We start from the raw sequence: 15,918 nt of genomic DNA, 5'->3' as shown, positions 1-15,918 counted from the left end.
GGGCCCCCCAACAACAGGGGGACCCTGGGCTGGGCACTCAGGCAGCTCAGCACTAATGAACCCCCTGCGGTGGGAGGGGCTGCACTGCACAGGGAGGGGAGCAGGCGGGCAGTGCAAGTGGTGGGAGCACGGGGAACGTGGGCGGAGGACTCAGGAGGAGCACCAGGCAGCCGTGCAGCCAGCAGGAGAGAAACAGTGCTTTGAAGGGAACCCACTGCTTCTCTCCAGCTGCGTGGCCACCCTTGCTCCTCCTGAGTCCTCTGCCCATGTTCGCAGGGCCACATTCTGAAAGGGGATGGGGGGGTGAATAGCTGGTGAGGTCCCAAGGGGGCAGTTAGGGATGGGGGTCCCAGAATGGGCAGTCAGAGGACAGTGGGGGTTGGATAGGGGGTGGAGTCCCAGGGGGCGGTTAGGGGCAGGGATCCTAGGAGGGGCAATCAGGAGACAAGGAGCGGGGGGGTTGGATGGGTTGGGGGTTCTGAGGGGGACAACCAGGGGGCAGGAAGTGGGAGGGGGCAGATAGGGGGCTGGAGGCAGGCTGTTTGGAGGGGAGCACAGCCTTCCCTACCTGGCCCTCTATACCATTTCAGAACCCTGATGTGGCCCTTGGGCCAAAAAGTTTGCCCACCCCTGCACTAGTAGGTGATATGCCTCTGTGATGACCGATTCAAGCAAAAGTCCGTTGTCACCCCTCCCAAATCAGCTGGAGAGGTAATGCAAGATTCTATTGTCTATTCTTGCCACAGCTAAGGGAAAACCATCAGAGAAAATGTGAAACAATCCCAACCACTTAAAGGTAGGAAAGAAACTCTACAAGGCAGGGGTTCTCCCTGTCTGTGAATAGACACAAAAAACTGTTTTCAGTATAACAGAGCATAGGGAAAGGCATTCTGGATGCATTCACTGAGGAAACCCCCAGCTGAACAGGTGCTTTCCTGAATATTTGGCTGCTTGTTCTCGAGAAACCAGCCAGCTCTGCAACAGATTGAACTTTGAGGGGAAAATCTACTTTATAGGCAGGAAAGATAACTATTGATAACTGTAGACCCAGGTTCATGTTTTAGGTTTTTGGTTTGTATTGTAACCACTTGTTTCCACCGCTCTCTCGTTAATTTTTATTCTTTCTTAAATAAACCTTCTTTTGTTTAATTTTAAGTGCTCACAAGTGCTGTGTGGTTTACAGGAGTGGGGATTTAAGGTAAAACTGGTGAACTGGGGTATGCTGCATGTTTAGGTATAGAGGTTCTGAGAAGCCAATGTCAGGGGCTGCATATCACAGGGGAACTATTCAACGGGACTCAAGGATTGGCATGCACCTAGTGTTAACCTCTCTGGCAAAGAAAGGCTGGCATAAGCCCAGAGAAGGGTGCTTGACTGGCCAAAGCACTGGCAGCGTGAGGCAGTTGACACCCAGATACCACAAGAAAGACTCACTCTCATTGGAGATAGAGAGGTAACAAGGTGAATCACAGTCCTGGGTGCCCCAACAATTGATACACTACCCATCCTGTGGCATGTGAAGAATCCTCAAATTATACACTTTACTCTGAAAAACATCTGAATGAAAATGGTATCTCTTTACTCACTGGATCTGCTCTTTGTGTGTCAATTTAGAGTCACATCTGCTGATTCTAGTGTCAAACGTACATTTTTAGTACCTTTAGCTAGCCCTGCAGAGCAAACAAAGCTAAGGAGTAGTGAGCTGAATTCTGTTCCATCTTCTGCATCATCAACAAAACTGGCTCCTAAATTCCAGTGATAGATATAAACAGTTACCCCGGTACAGCCCCAAAGAAGGCAAACAGAGATTGCACAGTTGTCTGTGAAGGTATAATCTAAAGATAATGGGGTTACATAGATATCATTTGGCCTCCAAAATCTTTATTACTGGTGATGATATATAAGAAGAAAAGAACTGTTTGGTTCTCAGATCCCAGGGTGAGTTTGTAGGGTTGGCAATTAGATAAGGAAATGTATTTTATTGCAAACTGAGAACATTTGATATGGAAATTATTGAGAGACAGTAAACCTGGAACCCATGATGGTACTTTCAATGAGTCGCTCTTCAGAGCAGAACTGCACTTTAAACTTAAACATGTTAAGTTCTTCTTTTCCTTCATTCTGACCAGAACTGAAATTGGATGTCTATCATTTCTATATCCATAAGCTTCTACACCATACACAGAAAGACAAGTCTTCAACATATTACTGAGAACCGATCAGCATGCAAAAGATAGTTATCATGGGCTGTGCACAAAAATATGCTTGTCTAGTTTGTTCCTGCCACTATCACAGTTATGCACACAAATGGTGAGTTAGGTGTCTAATTGGTCATTTGCCATGGATTTGTGGTAAGCAGCTCTTTGCTGCTGAACTTGTGAAAATCCAGTATAGCTGATATGTCTTGGTTAAGCCACTAATGAATTTAAATTTTCAGTGCATACTATGAAAGGCTATAATTCAGAAGAAAATTGACATATTTGTACCGTTTAGTCCCGGTTATTTTTTCCATCACCAACATGTCCTAAACTCTGACACACCACTCTGAAATGTTTGCTGCAGACACCTTTGTTCATTGTGAGGAACACTGAACTGTTTCATCTCAACTTTGTATGCGTCTATGTTTGGTTGGTGTGGTAGCCATCCTTCTGAACTGCTGTGAGCCTATGATGTATAAGTCTTATACTTCCTTCTGTGTGAATGCCAAAAATTCTGTTGTGTATGGAAAACACAAGCAAACCTTGCTTACAAAATTAAGTTTCAAGAAACACAGGGTTAGTGTTATTTTTACTCACCTAAATCATCAGGTTGTTTTCAACCACATAATTTTGAGCCTAGCTAAGTTTTTCCCCACGGACTGACTCACAGCCATGGTGGGTTTCCTTCTGTGTCACATGGCTTTTCAGTGTTCCTGATGAGCTGTTAAACTGTCAACCACTGATGCAAACTAGGGGAGCGGATACGGAGTAAAAAAATTCAATGAATTTGCAGTGAATATCTTGAAAACATAAAGTACTCAACTGGCAGCTCTGAAATCCTCTATTTACCCACCAAAATGTATATTACAGGGAGAAACCACAGAGCATGACCCTACACTTCAAGTTTTCAAACCTGCTTCGCTCCTGATCTGGACAGAACTCCCCTAAGGACAAGAAAATAGTTCCCTCCTGTTTTCATTCACTTTTTGAGCTCTTTGATGAAACTGCCAATAAGGCAGCCAGCTGTGATGTGGACAGCTCTCCACTAGCAGAAGAACGGAGACCACCAACTAATTTTAAACAAGCCACTGAGCAGCATGAAATGCTAAATGATTTGCTGTCACTATTGATTTGGGCTGAGTTTGGACTAGTGACAGGTCCTATAGCTCATTACCAAATCCCAGCTATCTGGCCTGACTTTTTCCAAGTGACTATCTCCACAGCCAGCCTACCATCCACCATAAAAATAAAAGCCAGAAGTGACCACATGCTCAGGACAACCATAAACTTCAGTGACAGAAGCCAGGAGGGAAGCTGGGGGGATTACTCCAACTGCCCTGTTCTGTACACTACCCTGAAGTTCTGGCATTCACCACTGTCGGAGACAGGATACTGGGCTACATGGACCATTGGTCTGACCCAGTGTGGCCATTCTTATGTTCTTATGACTTTAAAGTGAATGGAAAAGTAGGAAAGAACTGAATTTAATCTATACTGCACTTTTATGTATACCTTATTTATAAATGCAATATATTAACCCTGTACGATCAAGTAACATCAAAAAGCCTTTTAAGGAAAGTACAGAGTGAAGACTATTTGGATGTATATAAACTGTTGTGCTATCCTATGCAGTCGGTATGAAATACAGGTTCCTGTATCTGGATAAATTCGTGCAGTAGCTTGCATAGGATTAAATACCAGTTGGGTAAGGGTTAATTTTAAAACAGCCAGCACTTTTAAAAACAAAACTGAGTGATGTTGCAGACACATCATCAGCTTGGACCAAGTGCAGGTATCCAGAGCTCCAGCTAGATAATTGGAATCAGATGAGGTCCCTCCCCACACAAGACCCAAGCATTCTGGTTTCTCTAACAACTTGTTCCCCATGCCTCACTTCTGAGGTCATTCTTGGAGGGCATTGCTTTGGAATGTAGTAGGGACCGTAGCTGGGATAAGGCGGTGTGATGCCTGGAAATAAAGACCGTAAACCTGCTTTCTGGGCTTTGGGGAGATTTTATGTTTGAATCCAGACTCCAAGAACGCAGTTCCTGCAGGAACTGAAAGACGATCACTTTGTCAGGGACACGGAAGGCTTGTCCAGCAGAGTGAAGAGCTGTTGTTCTCATTTGAAGGCTGAGTAGTTTAGGAAAGAAGTATGATGTAGTGGCTAGAATAGGACAGTAGAAATCCAAACTCCTGTGCTCTTTTCCCAGTGCTAGCCCTAATCTACTTTTTGGAAAAAAAATCACTTAACTTCCCCCATTTTACTGATGAGTAAACTGAAGCCCAGGAGGCTTATGTTACAGGGGGGATTGTTAGACTTAATACATGTTTGCAAAGTACTATAAGATCCTCAGAAGGAGGGTTCTATAAATGGGAAGAGAATTGTTATTTTTGTGACTGAAAATAGATTGAGAAGAGGCTTGCTCTCACTATTTCCATATTAAGTGAGTTGAAATCTGGCAAGAATCATGCAGATTTAAGAGTGAAATAAAGCAAAGGCACGCATTCTGACCTTACAGAACCTGAGCTCCAAAAGATTTTGGCTCTCCTTCAACTTCCCACGTATACTGCTACTACTGTTGATAGTGTACTAAAAGCCTACACAGGCCATCACTCTCAGATAACATGCGTGGCCAATTACAGACCCTTTCCCTTCTGCATTCATTTAAAAATTATAATAATTTTAGAATATATATTTTGATTAGAATCTTTAACCACAACATGTACGACATACCCCCATGTTACAATGGAAACAATAAGAGAGAAGTTCAAAAATCCTGCAAGTTAAACTATGTCTAGAAATCACATATAAATCCCAATGGTGTGCAGTCAATCCAGATAACCATCATTTTTAACATATATCTAATTTCATTATTTATGTAGACCCAATCCTGCAAGCCTTTTGTACAATTTCCACTTGCTTCAATGGGAACACTATACATAAAAGGCTTACAGGATCAGGCCACGTATGTCTTTCATTCTTTAAATCTAAACCCATAAAGATATAGTCCGTCTCTCTCACCCTCCCCACCAGCATTCTGTACAAGACTCTGATGACTGCATAGTGTCCAACCACACCATTACAGTACCAGAATTTTATTTGTGCCACCATATCTAACTGCAATGTCAGTCAATACGAACATTTTAGCTCCTTGGTTTGAACTGAAGATGAAGAAAGCAAAATAATACAACCAGTAGTAGGTTCACTGGTCCAACAAGGTGGGTGTGACATGAATGAAGAGGCAGGGTCTAAGAAAACAGCACTGGCTGTAATGTAGACAGGAAGGGTAAAGAAGCCAAGCTAAAGAGCAGGTGGTTGTTTGAGGATGTGGAAATATCTTGATGCTTTCCATCTAATACAACAAACCCCTTCCCTAACATGCTCCCCATTACCTGAATCTATTAAACAGCCTTCTTTGTGGAAGACAAGGCTAGTGAGCTGCTAATAACCAACCAGCACTGATAGGTGGAGACTGTAACCTGACACGCAGTATGCTGAGGCTGTCATATACACACTCTCACATTCATATGTATGCACTCACCAACCCTCTATACAGACACATGTGTACACCTCCATGTACAAACAGACAAACCTAAACACATACCTAAAGACACCTTCATAGTGCACACTGTTCCTAAAGGCACACATTCTTACATTAAACACACATACACACAAACATAGATTTTATCAGCCTGAGTTTGGGATGGGTGCCGTACCCAGAAGTAGCAAAGCCACTAGTAAATTATGCCGTTCATCCCAAATGAATGCCAGTAAAACCTTCATTCCGCACCACGCTATTAGGCACATGCATTCTGCATATGCCATGTGTGTTACAGAAAAAATATTTTAGGAATGTTAAAGAGTGCTAACATTTTTTACTGGGACAATATGTTGTATCCCCCTCTCTATAAAGCCAGATGCCTTACCTACCATGAGTCCAATCACATAGGGCTCAGAGGGAGCTCGTTAAACAAGATCTAAAATGCCTTTTTTATACAGAGAAACATTGCAGCTTTAACGTCTGATACTTTGTGGCTCTGCAAGGCTAGAAATGAGTGCTGTGCCCCTCATTAGTAAGCTGGGAATCTCTCTTTCTCCCTGTGGGGCTGCAACATTTTTATGTACAGAAAAGCTGTCACTGGCTCAGGACTTAATCTAGCTTGTCCTAGGCCTCAGGCTGGAGTACTTTGCGTGGAGGAAGCAGAGAACATTCTTGTGGCACATGGATTTTTTAAAAATAGAAGTTGTTGGCAACTGTTCAAGGGGTTGGATGTCAGAATAAATCCTGGGGAAGATAGATTAGTGGGCAGACGGCAGGTAATACAGCCCTAAGTGAATGATAACTAAATGTATCATGTCTGTGCTATTTATCACACATATATATATACCAAAACCAAAACCACACATTCACAAACACACATATACACACTTGCACAAATACACACACTTGCATACTACTCACGCACAATACATAAGCAGTTACAAACTCGTTTATATATACACACACACACACCACAAAGATATACTCACACATACATTCACACACATTCCATGTGCATAACTGTGAACATATACAAAGCAGTGTACGCATATAGAGCTGCATATGAATTAATACCCACATATTAGAGGGGTAGCCGTGTTAGTCTGGATCTGTAAAAGCAGCAGAGAATCCTGTGGCACCTTATAGACTAACAGACGTTTTGGAGCGTGAGCTTTCGTGGGTGAATACCCACTTCGTCAGACGCAGGTAGTGGAAATTCCAGGGGCAGGTATAATATGCAAGCAAGCAACGCTAGAGATAACAGGTAGTTCCACATCAGGAGGATGAAGCCCTGTTTAGCAGTAGAGGTGTGAAAACCAAGGGAGGAAAAACTGGTCTGTAATACTGGCAAGCCATTCACAGTCTTTGTTTAGCCAGAGTTGATGGTGTCAAATTTGCAGGCTGAACTGAAGCTCAGCAGTTTCTCTTTGAAGTCTGGTCTGAAGTTTTTTTGGCTGCAGGATGGCCACCTAAGTCTCTAAATAGTGATGGCAGGGAGGTTGAAAGTGCTCTCCTACATAGTTTTTTATATTGCCATTCCCTGATATCGATTTGTGCATTTGCTTTTCCGTAGTACTGTCAAGTTTGGCGTGTACATAGAAAACAGAGGGCATTGCTGGATATATGTGTGTATATTACATTTGTGGACGTGCAGGTAATGAACCAGTGATGTATGGCTGATCTGGTAGCCCTGTGTGATGGTGTCGCTGGTGTAGAATGTGGCAGAGTGGCACGAGGTTTGTTACATGGATTGGTTCCTGAGGAGAGTTACTATGGTATGGTGTGACAGTTTGCTGGTGAGAATATGTATAGGTTGTTCAGGTGTCTGTGGGCAAGGACTGGCCTGCCCACCAAGCCTGTGAATAGTGTGGGATCATTGTTCCAGGAATGGTTGTAGATCCTGTGATGAGTTGAGGGGTTTTAAGCTGGGGGCCGTATGTGATGGCCATGGAGTCCTGTGTTTCTTTCTTGGGTTTGTCCTTGCAATAACGGAGGCTTCTGGTACATGTCTGGCCTGTTGATCTGTTTCCTTATTTCCTGGTGCGGTATGTAGTTTTGAGAATGCTGGTGGAGATTTGTAAGGTGTTGTCCTGCTGAGGGTTAGAGCAGATGGGGTGTCTCAGTGCTTGGCTGTAGCAATGAGATGTTGTGATTGCTCCGGGATGGAAGCTGGAAGCATGAAAGGTAGCATAGCGGTCGCAGGTTTTCGATATAGGGTGGTGTTAATGTACATCACTTATTTGCACCGTGGGTCTAGAAAGTGGACCTCCTGTGTAAGAAATTGGTCCCAGGAGGTTGATGGTTGGGGTGGAAGTTGTGAAATGTGGTGGAATTTTTCTAGAGTCTCCTTCCCATGGGTCCAGATGATGAAGATGTCATCAATGTAGCGTAGGTAGAGAAGGGGCGTGAGTGGACGAGAGCTGAGGAAGCATTGTTCAAGATCAGCCATAAAGTCTCACACAATCTCATTTACAGTGAGAAACTGATGCAGCAATTTCAGAAAAAACATTACCGTTACAATATGTTTCAGCAGCTTGCTTAGCTTCTGCGTTTGGAGCCAGAAGCCAATTTAAATAGGAGCTAGGGAGATAAATTGAATTTCCTGACCTCTTGGTGGAGCAGTTTTCCATGTGGTTTATTTATTTATTTATGTGAGGATTTCACCTCATTGTAGGCTTGCAGACTGAGTTTACAGTGAAAGGAGGGGAGAGTGGCAGCGAGTTTACAATCTCTGGAGGGTTTTTACAAAAAAATACAAGGATCTGAGGCTCATGTGTTTGCTGACTCTTTGGTGTACACCCAGCTGTTCCAGAATAACTGACTTGCTGCAGCGTCACACAAATAAATTCCCTCTCACACAGGTACTGGTGATCTGAATGCTGCTTTGTGGTTTATAATGTAATCTGAATGCTCAAGTGGAATTAAAGTTGTGTATACATAGTTATATAACTATTAGTGTTATCCTCTGAAGTCTTTCAATAAATGGGGTGAATATACACCTTATAGTGCTAGGAATATAATGTAAAAATGCAAGATATTTTTAATAACTATAGGATTTGGGTCACCACATCAGTAACAACTAAAAATGGCCCTGAATCTAAACTCTGTCTCTAAATGTCCATAAACTCTGGGATGTTTGAAATTCAGATCTGCATCCTGCATCTGCTCCATCCAGGTATTATTAGACTAAAATCACACCTGAGTGCAAGGAAGTGTCCTCTTCCAAGAGCAGTTGCTGATCTAACACCCTGCACTCCACTGGAAAAAAAGAACTTTCACAGTACTGTATCTGATCCCCTTGCTCTGGAATGGAAACAGTGGAAGCATTATTGCCATGAATTGCCAAAAGTTGAGCAAGAAGGGCTACAAATTCAGTCCATCATCTATAATCAAAAGAGCCCTGGAGCAATAGAAAATACACAATCATGAAAATACGAAATAAAACCCAGCCACACTAATATGGAAACTGTTTAGTCACAAATGCACTTTCCTTAAAAAAAGAGAGACGACAATTTCCCCCTTTTACTTCTACGTAATCTCTTTCCCTTTGTGCATGCTACAGCGAGAAGGGAGTCAAATCCCACCCATGATCCGTGCGCAAAATTACCATTGATACAATTGCAACAAATGGGGTAGACCACGGCCTTGGAATATTCAGATTGAAAAGGAGCTTGAAATCCCTTCCGCTACAGTGGGAAGTCACGATCCGAGTGACTTCAGAGATTTGGCTCTCATCGACGTGCGATTTCCTCCTAAATTATTTCCTCGCTTGCAGAGGGGATGGATAATGAAATCAGAAGTGCGGAGATAACACAGATGAAGTCTGTCCTGTCCTTTCGCTCCATCCTCCCCCCCTCCACCCAAGTTTCCTTTCCTGCAGCCCACTGCACCCCTCTGTCTGTCTGGCCAGACGCGCACTCGGCCACCTCCGCCAGCGCGGAGCGCAGCTTTCCGCCTGGCAAGCTCCAAGCGCACGACTTCCCCGGGAGCCGGCAAGCGGCAGAGACGCGAAGGGCGGCGTTGCGCGGAGTGTCTCGAACAAAGCCAACAGAAGGGTCCTTGTTAGCGGGCTGCTCCCAGGAGGGGGCGAGCGGAGCGGCGAGGCGAGGGGGCGGGGCAGGCGGCGCTCCCTTCCCCCGTCTCCTCCTCTAGCCCGCCGCAGGGGGACCCGCTGGTGACTTTGGCTCACTTGAAAACTCTCCTGCGCCGCCCGTCGCGGGCTCGCCCGCTACCTCCGGCCCAGCAGCGACTTTCCGAGGGGCCGGGGTCCAGGCGGCGGCGTGAGGCGCGTGTGCCAGTGCCGGGGGGAGGCCAGCTCACTCCTCCGCCCCCGGGGGCTGCTCTGAATCCGACCCGACCCCCTCGTCCATTGCAGCCTCCCGGCCCCCAGCCCTGTGCCTGCCAGGGGCGAGAGCCCGGCCGCCGGCTGGGGGGTGGGGGGCAGCGAGCCCCAGCCTGGCGCTGGGAAGCGGCGGCGCTTTCCCCGGAGCAGGCGCTGCGCCGCTGGAGGAGCGAGCGCGGATGGTGCCCTGGCCGCAGCCCGTCCCGCCGGGCAGAGCTCCCCGCGGCCGTCCCCGGAGGAGGGAGCCGGGTAAGGCAACCGGTCGCGTGCACGGTCCAGGCGCCTCGCCGCCGCCGCCGCTTTTGTTCCTTGGCGGGGCGGGGGGACCCTTCGTGCGCTGATGCCCGCGGCGCGCTCAGCCCCGGCCGGTACACTGCGCCCTGAGGAGGGCAGGAAACGTGCCCCGAGGAGCGCGGCTGGGCCCCGTGCCCCCCCCCCCTCCAGACACGCCCAAGGGTCGTGAGAAGAGCTAGCACAGGCCGGGCGCGGTGCGCCAGGGAGAGCCGGGCTGTGCCGCTGGGGGCAATCCGGGGGGCGCGCGGCCCCTGCTCTGTGTGTAAGTCCCGCGGCACTCCGCGTGCTCTAGCGTCCCCCTAGGGACGGAGCAGACGGCCAGAAGGAAGAGAGAGGACAGAGCTCAAGAGCAAGCTAGACACGGTGAGTCCGGGGAGCAGCTAGCCGGATTTTGGCTTTGCAAAGGCCACGCTGCAAAAAGGATTAAGCTGCATGAAACAGAAAGAGGAGAAGATAAACATCCGTTCACCCCAAAGCCAGGCTGCGATTTGGAGGGTCAGGCTCTCCGGCAAAGCCAGGAGCAGTGGTTGCAACCCTCGCCGGGCAAGAGTCATTGCATTAATTGTCCTTCCAACTTTGGGATACAATTCGGGAAAACTTGTGTGTGTGCTGTGCAACGCGGCCTGTTCAGATGGAAGTTTTAGGGAATGATTCATGGAACCTCCTTCCAGAATGTAAATTGCCAGCAGATTTAAAATGAAGCAGCATTGCTGGGAGTGAAAGGCAGTTCAAAGCGCAGGCTAAAATGCTTGTCTTGAATGTGCTGGGTCAGCACAGAGCTATGCTAGTTACACCAGCTGAGGATCTGGCCAGTTAAGGAATTAAGGAAGACCCACACATCCAGGTAGGTGGAAACAAAGAGACCGGTGCTAAGTATGGTTTCTTTTTCCATGACATGAAGAACAGGAAGTGCAGCTAGATCAGAAACCCGGCAGTCCATTTATCTAGAGTAGTGTAATATCCTTTTTTTTGGCAATGGGCAGATGCTTTAGAGGAAAGTGTAAAACTTCCTTAATGCACCATATAGTGTTATACAGGGAGAGGGAGGAGGGATTTCTTCCTGATCCCAGCAGAAAAATTGGTGATCTTTGTAACTATATCCTAGCTAGGGTAGCTGCAGATGCGTTTCCTATTTAATATTGATAGCTAAAACTTTGTGTGTTTCCCCTTAACTCTTTACTTTCTTCAGTTTCTATCATGGGCTCACCCACCTCTGCCAATTCACTTCAGTCTTTAGTTGCATCTTTCCTGGTCCTGGCTACTATAGACAGCTTTGACAATCTGCCTCAGACAATCCATCTCAGGTAGGGCATGCAGCACTCTCTGATAATTCCTGGGCTTCTCATGGGCAGAAAATGTAAGCTGCCCTAAACCACATCTTGGTTTTGTAGACAAATGTCCACTGGGGACTTCCATTTCACTATTAAAGTTAGTTAGATCTGAATCCTGCGTCTGACGAAGTGGGTATTCACCCACGAAAAGCTCACACTCCAAAACGTCTGTTAGTCTATAAGGTGCCACAGGATTCTCTGCTTCTTTTACAGATCCAGACTAACACGGCTACCCCTCTGATACTAGATCTGAATGCAGTTCTTCACAAGAGAAGATCTTGTTAGCCCAGGAACCTCCCACACCGTGTAATTCAGGGGTTCTCAAACTGGGGGTAGTGACCCCTCAGGGGGGTTGCAAGGTTATTACATGGGGGGTTGCAAGCTTTCAGCCTCCACCTCCAAACCCCGCTTTGCCTCCAGCATTTATAATAGTGTTAAACACACAAAAAAAGTGTTTTTAATTTATAAGGGGGGTTGCACTTATGAGTTTGCTGTATGAAAGGGGTCACCATACAAAAGTTTGAAAAACACTGATGTAGTTCTTTTGGTTACTTTGTTAAAAATTAAGGACAGACAGTCCAGCTCTAACTGTGAGCTTCTGTCCAAAAAGAGCAATGTGTCTGGCTCTCGAAAAGGGGATTTACTCATAAGTATCATGGAATTGCATCATTTTTCTTGTCAACCCTGTTTTCTTGCTCAGAGGTATGGAAAATTCTCCTCACTTACTTCTCTTTCTCACTGGTGCAGACTGGGGCTGAGCACCAGTCCATGTCTGAAAGTTCCATCCAGAGAGTTCTGATACAGAGTTGGCATTGGCAGGTCCACCGCAAATCATGCTAATTCCTCCATTTTAGACTGCAGCCACGGTGATCGGAAGCACTGACTCCTGTTGACTTAACTGATTGCTGTAGCCAAACTCCAAGATGGAGAAACAGACACATAGGTGTATTCTTCTGTCAGAGCACGTGAGGCTTTCTGTGGATAATTCCTGTTACTAGTAAGAGGTCTTATCCACATAAATCCCTCATTCATCAGTGGGAGAATAGATCCCTATATGCATAAACCACAGGATTTCATCTTGACTTACCTCATTTCCCCAAGGGATCTAAGTCCCTTTTTGCATTACTTGTCCTTTTCCACTAGGAACTGGGGTGATTTATGGGTCCAGAGCAGGGTGATGAAGAGATAATGATGTCAGTCAGTAACACATACACCTGACTTGTTGCTTTGGGGGGACACTATGTTTCCTGAAAATGTGCTATATGCACACAGCTGCATTCTGGGATATTCATTCCAATCCCCAGGAGCACAATAACAGATTTATTTACTAGCTGAAATTCTCTATTTCTTAACACTGCTTCTTGCTTCCTGTCCTATCTGCAGGAGCTTGGATAGTGGGATCAGGGAAACATACTGCTTTGTTTACACAATAAAACTGGAGCAAATGCGGGTCTCAGATTAGCCTATTGAACAGGCACAGTGCTCAGCAGTTTCTCTGTTCTCTCAATGCAGGAATGGGTCAGGGGGATTATGAGAAATAGAAAAGGACATTCCATTCCCATAGAATCTGGGCGATTGTCTAGAAGGGCATTTTCCCAGAGTGGGAGAGAGGGAACCTGAGTTGTGGGAGAGTTTGAAAGCAGTACGTAGAATATATATCCTTGAGAAAGAACTTACTGAGACAAAGACATACCTCTGTTGTTCTAAATGTGTTCTGGGACAGAGAGGGAAGAGGGTACACACACCAGTCAACGTTATATCTTGTGCTATAGAGAAACAGCAGCAGCCAGGCACAACTCATTCCCTCTTTACCTGCACATATGCTGGGGTGTAAGCCAGTAGTTCTCAGGCCTACTCATGGCTCAGCAGTGCCCCCCTTAACCCTTCTTCACAGTCTGCAGAGTGAACCACTTTGGGAACCAAGGAGGCAGTGCTTGAGGGTTGGGCTGGGAGCAGAGATGGGTCCAGAAGATGATCTGTCTTACTAAGTAGTCTACAGAATAATTAGTAAATTATATACTAAATCGCTCTTTCCCCTTTCCAAACCATTTCCTGTATCATGCCCTTTTAGAGAAATCACATACCTGGATTATTTCTTCAAGGGTATATGGCCCAAGAGGTGGTCAGGAGAAGCAGCCTCCTGCTACCCTTGCTTTCTAATAGATAGAAGAGTAGAAATTGAAATGTTCATCAAGACTCCCAAACAACTCGCCATCTCATTCCCAGTCCGTCCCTGCTGCTCCATCTGCCCCACAAAGACCTCACAGTTGTAGGGAGTTACATTCTCTGTTACTTGTGTGATTTTCATTTCTCCTGCTTAAAAGCTATCTGATGGCAGAACCCTTAGATTGATTGTGTCCAGGGCACTGAAGGGGTGAGGTAGGGTCTAGTCTTTCATATTTGTAAAACCAGGGGAAACCAAAGCCCTTAACTCTCAGTCTCCCTCATCAATTTTTCTCCTATTAAAATTGTTTTTCAGCTCCCCTTACTCCTATTCCTTCTGAGTAGAGGGTTTCTGAGGGCATAATTACATTCCCTGGACTTGTAATGTTATAGCATGAAATGACATGGCCAATGCATATAATGACTTGGTATGGCACACTGTGTTTTAGTGTTTCATTTGTTCTGGAGTGGATTTGAGACATTGTGATCTCTTCCAAAATTGCAGTTCTTTGGCAGAGCTTCCTGAACATGAGGCACTTGGTCACTACATTTTTGGTTGTGTCTACACCAGAGGATTTTTAACTCCAATTGGTTGATTATATCAGTTAGCTTAAGTTAGCTAACAGTCTGGACGCTCCCTAAACCTCTGTTCCAGGACACACACATTTGTTCTAGGATAAACCACAAACATCTGTGGTGTCCAGGCTGACATGCACAAATGTGTTTGCTAACTTGAGTTAATTGGTAATGCTGATGAAGACAAAACCGGAGTGCGATCTTCTAAGGGCTGCCTCCTTTACACCAGTTGGAAGGTATTTACGGAGCCATGAGCAGGATGGAGGATTGGAGAGCAGCTATCAAAATGCGACCTGGAACAAGCCCTCTGTCTAGTGTTGATGTCGTTGCCTGAAAAGTCCGTCTTCATTTAACTGTGGTTGAGTCAACGGAGTATTTTTTGGAAGCAGCAAAAATATCCAGTGAGGCACATTTCACTTATAGTCAGATCCAGCAAACAATAACAGGGTTCTGCTTCATTTCAACAGACTTTTCTGGCAAAAAGCCCAGTGGAGGCAACCGTAAATGGGGGGGAGATGACAAGCCAAACAGATGTGCTAGAGAAAGGCAAAACTGCTAGAGAAAGAAAGGAGAGACAGTTCCCCTTCTCAGGTGTGCATCCTGGGTATGTCAGCACGGCATTTTGGAGCAAGCCTGCCAGCCCGGGTTGACAGACTTAGTGGGGCTCGCACTAGTGCTCTAAAAATAGCTATATAGAGAGCACTTTGAACTTGTGGCTTGGGCTGGAGGCAGGGCTTGGAAACCCATCCCCTTCCTTAGCCTTCAGAGCCCCAGCTCCAGCCCCAGTTGCAACTTCACAGCGCTGTCTACACAGCTTTTTTTAGAGTGTTAGTGCGAGCCCTGGTAGCCCAGGTCTGTTATCAACTGAGAAAGGGCCAGCATCCTGCCATAGCACAGCACCTTATCTGACTGATGTACTTCTGCTGTAGAGGAAAGAGAACAGACAGTGATCCATCTGAACTACAGAGTCATGGCAGCACCACCATTATTAATGAAGTCCCTCACGTCTAAGTCATTGCTTAGTAAACCCTTTTGGGATTCCATGGTATAAAAGGCACGATAGAAAAGCAAATCTCATTCTGGTTATCAAAGCAATCAGTTCCTATTTCAAGGCAGACACAATAATAAATAATGGGCCTAGAAAGTCCATCTGTATCCTGTATTTTGAAGTAAATACATCAAAAGATTCTTATAAAAATGCCAGTACAGATCTGCTGGCATCTACCGGCACTTTTCCCTGTTTCCCCAGTCTATGCTGTGTTGGGAGCCAGAATGCAGCCTCTTTTCTTACAAATGCTCATCTCACTTGCTTTTCTTTTCTAAGTGGATGCTCCTGTACCCAGCACACTTAGTCAGTTTAACAGGGCAGTGGAAAACCTGTCCAGAGTGGTCTGGAGGAGGACGGGGGGGCAAAATGAGAAAAATAAATAAGCAAATCCCCAGCTTGACCTCCCACGAACCCCAGTGAG

At 45.8% G+C, this 15,918-nt stretch overlaps 1 protein-coding gene across 1 annotated transcript in view; it reads left to right on the top strand.

Annotated features, from left to right (window-relative positions):
* The first annotated feature begins 10,278 nt into the window (after window positions 1-10,278).
* Window positions 10,279-15,918, top strand: part of CHST3 (carbohydrate sulfotransferase 3) — a 43,189-nt gene continuing 37,549 nt past the window's right edge. The window contains exon 1 of the mRNA XM_032795205.2: window positions 10,279-10,334. The gene's annotated coding sequence lies outside the window, so the exon portion shown is untranslated. The remainder of the gene's footprint in view (window positions 10,335-15,918) is intronic.

The sequence above is a fragment of the Chelonoidis abingdonii genome, chromosome 15 (assembly GCF_003597395.2).
Source record: "Chelonoidis abingdonii isolate Lonesome George chromosome 15, CheloAbing_2.0, whole genome shotgun sequence".
Taxonomy (NCBI): Eukaryota; Metazoa; Chordata; order Testudines; family Testudinidae; genus Chelonoidis; species Chelonoidis abingdonii.
The sequence above is the reverse complement of the archived record's forward strand: the minus strand, read 5'-3'. Positions and strand labels throughout refer to the sequence as shown.